The sequence below is a fragment of the Morone saxatilis genome, unplaced genomic scaffold (genome assembly GCF_004916995.1).
Source record: "Morone saxatilis isolate NCDOM2014 unplaced genomic scaffold, NCSU_SB_2.0 Contig18, whole genome shotgun sequence".
NCBI classification, from domain to species: domain Eukaryota; kingdom Metazoa; phylum Chordata; class Actinopteri; family Moronidae; genus Morone; species Morone saxatilis.
Genome location: NW_023339740.1, coordinates 13,772,899 through 13,780,187, shown reverse-complemented (window position 1 = coordinate 13,780,187; position 7,289 = coordinate 13,772,899). Strand labels below are relative to the sequence as shown.

The 7,289-nt window shown below is 36.0% G+C and overlaps 1 non-coding gene across 1 annotated transcript; it reads left to right on the top strand.

The window, feature by feature from the left end:
* The first annotated feature begins 96 nt into the window (after positions 1-96).
* Positions 97-174, top strand: trnaf-gaa. Its single transcript is given in 2 exon segments — positions 97-134; positions 138-174. It is a non-coding gene; the product is annotated as a tRNA-Phe (tRNA).
* Positions 175-7,289: the final 7,115 nt, after the last annotated feature.

The window sequence follows — 7,289 nt, the reverse complement described above, 5'->3', positions numbered from 1 at the left end:
AAAACGTTTTTACATACAACTTTGCAGGTATACTCTCCAAAATACCTTATTATTAATTATTACAAAAAGATTTTCATGTATCTGCTGTATGTGTGCGCCGAAATAGCTCAGTTGGGAGCAGCGTTAGACTGAAGATCTTCTAAAGGTCCCTGGTTCGACCTCCCGGTTTCGGCAGCAAATGTGAAACTATCTTTTTCCCGTTTTTATGCTACCGCTTCCAAACACGGTAAAACATGGAGCATTGCTTATTAGCTCAACTGATTGAAGTATGGTTGATAATCAGCTAACCTAATGTATATGTACTAAAACAAAAACGTATACAACGAAGGAAAAGTATTTTATAACATGTAAAATTCCACATTCAAAGCATAGAAAAGATGACTAAAAGCTGTACCTAGTTTAAAGTCCATACTAGCGTCAGCCGCAAAACTTACCCGAGCCAAGGTTGAGGATTAAAGATGAATGTGAAGAGAAAAAGTATTTTCACTGTTTACATTAACTTAGTGTATACCATTGTCAGTATACGTTATGGTATGTATCATAAGCAGCATTTAATTTAAGTGCACCAGGTGTTTTAAAGTAAAAATACACACAAATCTTAACAATTAGAGATTTTTGCTTTTAATTATTTCACTGCTATTGTGAATTGTTGAAGTTTTGTCTCTTGTGTTAGTGTTGCATTAGATTGCAGTATATCAGGGGGCAAAATATCATATTGAAGTCTCACAAAGGTGTTTTAATCGTTTGGTGATTTTTCTTAAATTACAGTGTTTTATGTTTTGCATGTTTTTTTTTATCTGTACAGAAATTGTGGAATAAGAAATAGCATTTCCTTCTGAAACATAGTTTAGTAGCTACTAGTAGCTAAATAAAGCAGGTAATAAGTAATGTAAAAGTACCTCATGCATGTACTTAAATAGTTTAATTTACCTTGTTCTCTATGTAGAATATTTTTATGTTTACAGTTAAATTTTCTCGTGTTCAGTGATAACACAATTACAGAAAACAATTATTCATACCAAAGCATAGACGGTCATGTATAAAACTAACATAAACTAAAACGGATCCAGTTCACATGGACGTTCACCAGGGAGCGATGTTGTCCAACATATCATTGGACTGGCGCTCATCCTAAAGATGAAATAAAATACAGTCTGCAGTTCATCTGAGGGCAGTTGACTTTGTTAGTTAGGACGTTTAAATAGTATAGATATTGAGCATTAAAAAGGTAAATTGTAGTTGTTGCTTAAAGCTAAATTATATTATTATTATATTATATATGGTGGAATAGATGTGAAATAGATATTAAACAATTATAGATTTTATGTGTTTTAAACAACAGTATAAACTTGACTATTGAATTGAATTTTTACTATTATTTCAGGTCATCCATGTCCACATTATATCTGTGCAAGAACAGAACATCTCTGTTCTGGAGAAAGGTTAGGGGGAAGTACGAAAGTATTAAACAAAAAATGTTTAGAAGTTGATTCCCGAGTTAAGTTTCTGAGCTATTTTCTGTTATAGCTGCATAATTAATCAAAATGGCAATATGGCCAGGTGCAGTTTCCAAATTGCAGAAGCTGCAATTTTTTGTTAAAGGTAAAATGTGTGACAAAACAATATTATGATGAAGTACTGCAGCGCTGAAGAGATTTCCTGGTCTACAAAATGTATTTCAGTGAAAATGAAAATTCCCACTAATCATAATATCTGTCAAAATAATTGCAATATGACTTTTTTACCATATCGATCGTGCAGCCCTTTTCTTGTATGTATTTTAAAGGTCCATCTAGTAATGGGCATTGAACATTAGCTTAAGATACGAATGCGTTAGTATGTAGCATTGTTTCTATATACTATATACTCAACAACAAGGCAAATGAAATTAGATGTAAAGATACTTTACTATAGCTTTATCTCAGCAGTTCTTAGATATAGAGACCTGAATGAGAAATATATTCCATGTTTTGAATGAATGTTTTCTCATTCAGTTTATTGAGACCAGTGGAAGGATAGGGGGGTGTTCAGTTGATCCTATCTCATATGCTGCTGTACAATGTAACCTGATCTGGCAACTCCAGTGGAGTAGTAATATGTATAAAGCCAAATTTGTGGTTATCTTGTAGCATTATGCTAATTTACCATTTACCTTCTTTACATTCACCTTGTTAATCATTTCTGAATGAAAATAACTTTCCAGAGCTGTACAATTTCACCTCAAAAGACTATAAACCTGCTATGTCTGAGTGTTTATTAATCCAATTGGACGCCCTGGTTATATTTCGTCTTCTACTCTGTGGGGACTTGCCCACACCAGCACAGCCCCTTACTAAGTGAGGGTTTAAAAGCACCTTCATCCCCAACAGTTTAATGCAAATGACTCACATTGACCATGTGACCTCATTGACTCTTGTGGGTTGTCATGGTGTGAATAACTCACACAGGTTAAATGCTGGGAATTCACCACCACTCACTGAAGAAACCTTTTGGACAAGTAGCAACATGTTTTTGAATTTTAGAATAGAAGTCCACAATGTTTATTGTTTGGACAGTTTTTGGTTTTTAAAATGGATTTATATGGAACAATATGGACTCCCACACACTGTCCTCTTCACTTGATTGATATTTTTCTTTATTTTTTTCCTCTAATGTCATATCCTCATTTTCCTTGTCTATGGACAGGTTATAGAGCTTTTTAAGATCCAACCATTTTTGAGCTTACACATAATTTATATCTTGGTTTGGTAGCTTTTCTTTATTTTGACATTTTTAAACATACTAATTCTGTATCATGGTCACATATTGTTTCAGGCTTTTTTGCTCTGATGTGATTATGTGTACTGTTTGATTCAGTGAATGATGTCAGTCTGCAGTCTGACCTGTTTGGTCTTGTTCCATATAATCCAATTAGTGATGTCAGTCTGTAATTTGGCCTGATTGACGCGGTTGGAAAATAGATAACTCGTTCAAGTTGAGAACCGGTTCCGAATTGTCCGATCAATTGTAATCTTTTGCCCCCAAGCTTTTTCAGTTCATTTCATAACCATTTATGCAGCTGGAAACCAGCTGGAGTCATGGCAGAGAGAAGGAAACGGTCCAAAGCGTGGTTTCATACCACATAGGAATATGACAACATTGCTAGTTGTATTATCTGTAAAATGATCTTTTCAAGTAAGGGTGGGGGAAAAAAGCCATATGCTGAAACATCTTTCTCTGCAACATGGGCTCAAATTCGAGGAATGCCATGTATTTAACACCCTATACAAGTGCCACAGCTTCCCTACTAAGCAGCACGTCCATTATCTCCATTACCAAGAGAGAATATCCTATGTTATAATAACATTAGCGCCTTGCAGGCAGGCTCAGCTGTTTTTTCTTTGACCAAGAAAAAGTCATGAAAACAAATACTGTACAAAGAACCAGTTCTAAATAAAACAGTGGAGCTTTTGCACACATGACTCTCAAGAATTCCTATTTTAGAAAACTGAATCAAAACTGGAAAAAACTGGAATCAAAAAGGGAATCGATGAAGGATTGCACCGATAAGCAGAATCAACAATTTCCTTGGTATCAGTAAAATCTTACCAATTCCCTACAGATTGATCCATCTATATTTAAGATATAGGTCTTTACCTTAATCTGGTAACTTAATAACTTGAGTACCAGTCTATACTTAAACATTTCTCTGAATGTAAGAGGACAGTGTGTGGAATCTTTTGATTCACAGGTGTTCAAAAGTTTTGCTGTTCCAAAAATTGGTTTATATGAAAGCAGCTGTGGTCCTCCCCTGCTGTGGGAAGGTGTGTGTGTGTGTAACTATATGCAGAGCTCAAATGAAGAATGAACAAATGTCATCATTTCATCATATCCCTCGTTTCACACGTATTTCGTATTATGTATTTCTCATCAGCAGCAACCTGACACTCCTCCTACAGCCAGTAATTCTCCCTCTCTGTTTACCCCTTTACTCTCTCTCTGCAATAGTTCCTTCTCTCTTGTGACGTCCTTAAACACATGTTGATCTTACGCCATGACTTTTGTCGTGGTTTTTTGTTTTTCATTATAGTTCTCATTATATATATATATATATATAGAAACATAGTAATTTGCCCAACTTTTGCAACACTAATCACAAACTAAACATTGGATTCAGAGTAAATGCTCTTCCACGACCTCCTCACTCTTTTACTGCCTGGGATCCATCCATCACATGTGTCTGTGTATTCTGACCTTTGTACACAGTAAACTTTTTTCATCTCTGTCTATACATTTTCACTTGTCTATTCCACGACTGTCGCTTGGCATGTGACAGTCAACCAGTTAAGATACCACTCCTTAGTTTCTTTATACACACCTATCCCAGGGAAGACTGAACCCGATGCACTCTAAACACGACACGTGTGATGTTTATTTTGTGTGTTTGTGAAGCAGACAGAAGGAGAGGCAGTGTTAGAACTTGTCTTCGATTTGAAGAATTGTTTACAACTATTCCTCTTTATTAAACACTATTTATGGGGTCTTTCCTCCAAAAGACAAAACATTAAGGAACCTTCATAAACAGGATTTTGTTTTTGTTTTTTTGTGTTTGTGCATGTTGATTTTCCCCTGAAACATGCCAAATTCATAACTCAACACAATATTATTTACCAGGAGACATGGAAGTAGCATGCTGTAAACGTATGCTTTGTTTTACGCAACTAACACATCACGTCACGTCACAAGTATAACTCCTAACATGTAATTAGTGTTATTATGTAACAGACCTTGGGATAAGACAGTGGTTGCAAAGGTCTGTCAGTCATTTATCCCAAACTATGATGTTCTTTTACAACCCAGCAAAACATAAAAAATTCACATTTTCTTGTATCATTAGCAATAATTATTTGATTGCTGCATCGACAGTTGAGGATTAAGTCATGTGTTCTGGTGTCTGGTAGCTGCATCATCTGGATTTAGCCCTAAAGTTGTTTTACAAATCCACTGTAAATCCAATGACACCGTGGTTTATGATTCAGATACAACTCACCTGTTTCACATCATTTTGACACTTTGTGGTCAGACAGAGGTTCTGAAGAGACTTAGTGCACTACTGTGTGTTAACCCTATCAGTGAGGCCTATTGAAGTGAGGCCTACAAACCTAGTGGTCTATCTCACTGTCAATAAACATATCAATAGCCCTAGTCCTTATAAAGCAAAATGAGCTGTCACATTTGCTTGTAACCCCTCCTTGCATGTTATTCTCGCAATCCAATCAACATGTGCACATCTAAGTTAGGTTGTGTCCCATTCTACGTAAGGGTTAACAAAACTCAAAGAGTCCACTGAATAGTTGCCTTGGTTATTTACTGGCTATGATGCTTTTGTAAATAATTCACATTCTAGTGGTTGACCGTTAACCTCTATGAAATCAGAAAGGTAGTGAAAGTGACTGATTTGAGTAAAACCTGACTTAATATTACATTGACTAAAGCTTCCATTGTACTTGTCAGTTTAACCTAAAAACGTATAGCTGCCACTGACTAATTCGATTACTTTTTTGCATTTGGAAACATTTTTTCAAGGCAAACCTACATTTTACATGCATATACAATCCACAATAAACTAAATCAAATGCAATATTGAGTAAGTTAATGCGTGTGTTTGTATGTGTATGTGTAAACTTGCAATATTTCTGATCTGTTGTCTTTTAAAGCACACATTTTGATGTAGTTGCAAGCCACGGATTTGCACATACACAGATTAGGTGGATATTGATTCAATAAAACTGTAATTGATGTTTTTTATAATATATGTCTGAACAACATGTGTACCACATGCTCAACCTCAATAAATCTCAACCTATTTGCTAAAAAAAAAACAGTTGTGTGTACAGTATTTCCTACTATCAATCCAACAAATGCTCTGGATTTTATAGATGTCAAAATACAGACTTGTGCTACTATCTGTCAGTGACTTGTCATAGCAGGTAAAGCACAGACGCAATTATTTTGTTAATGATGGCTTAGCTCTATTTAAGTGTCTCAGTAACCATGAACCAGCATACAAAATACCAAGGCTCTGGAACTGGAACACCTAAACTGAATACAGGCTGATTGTTAATTAATAATGTTAATTCATGTTATTGTTAGTTATTATTTATTTCCCTTTGTGACAAAAAGTAAAAATCACTGCTGTGCAAAAGGAATTTTGTGTTCTCTTTGTTTCAGCCAATGAGTCTTCCTTCCGTCCAGTGTTGCAATTAAGACACAAGACGACCCAGATGTGGTAGACTCAGCAGTTATATTGAGTTTGTTCGTCAGCACTGCTGACAGAGAACAGGATGAGTGCTTTGTTTTGCTGTACAGATACTCAAAATTGTCCCACTTCCTGTATTACCCAGCCCACTCCCCAGTGCACTTCCGCTTTTCAGATTTTCAGTTTGCACTCCTATAGCCTTCAGAGTGTACTGGCTTAAAGAAGTCACATGGCCATTGAACTTTGGTAGGAAACAGGATGACTGGTGCCCCCAGAGAACTGAAGTCAGAGAAGGTGAGAGACAAAAAGAAAGAGAGGCATATATTGTTACTTTGTGTGCGCTGTCATCAAGCGCAAACTGTGGTCTCTATGTTGGTAACAGGCCTGGTGCCAAATACACAAAGACCAGTCTGATTCCCTGATATTAGAAGAAAAGGCCTCTCTATCCGTTCCAGTCTCACCTGTCCCAGACAGCTTACAATCGGCTACTGTGTCATGATGCCATAAATGCAAAATCAGAATCAAAAGTGAAAGAAAAGACGTGACACTGAAGGGCTGGTTAATGAGGATCTATGCAGGATAGAAGCATGTGTTTATTTACAATTTACACACTTGCTGAGACTCTGACAAGCATGACCACTGACCACATTACCCTTTTCTTGGTCCATTCCTATAACCCACCTATTCTTACCTAAGCATTATTTTCTCTGAACCCAGTAGAAGTTACGTATGATATTAGAGACAAAACACGTCTGCAGTGCCAAGCTTTGAAAGCATTTTAATCAGTAATTTTAGTCTCAATTTTGGAAAATAATTTATCTTAGATAATAAGTTATTTGAGAATGTCTTCTTTTGCTTGTGCTGTTCTGAAGAACAAAAAGCTGGTTAATTTTGTTGATTTATTGGCTGCTTACAGGGAGAATGTACTCTAATTATCTAAAAGTATGTTAAACATTTCAGGCTTTAGTAGCCAGACACTTGCAAGTTTGAATCATTTTAGTGTTTACTGTGTAGTTAGTTTCCATTTGATTATGGCCTAAATGTTGTCTGA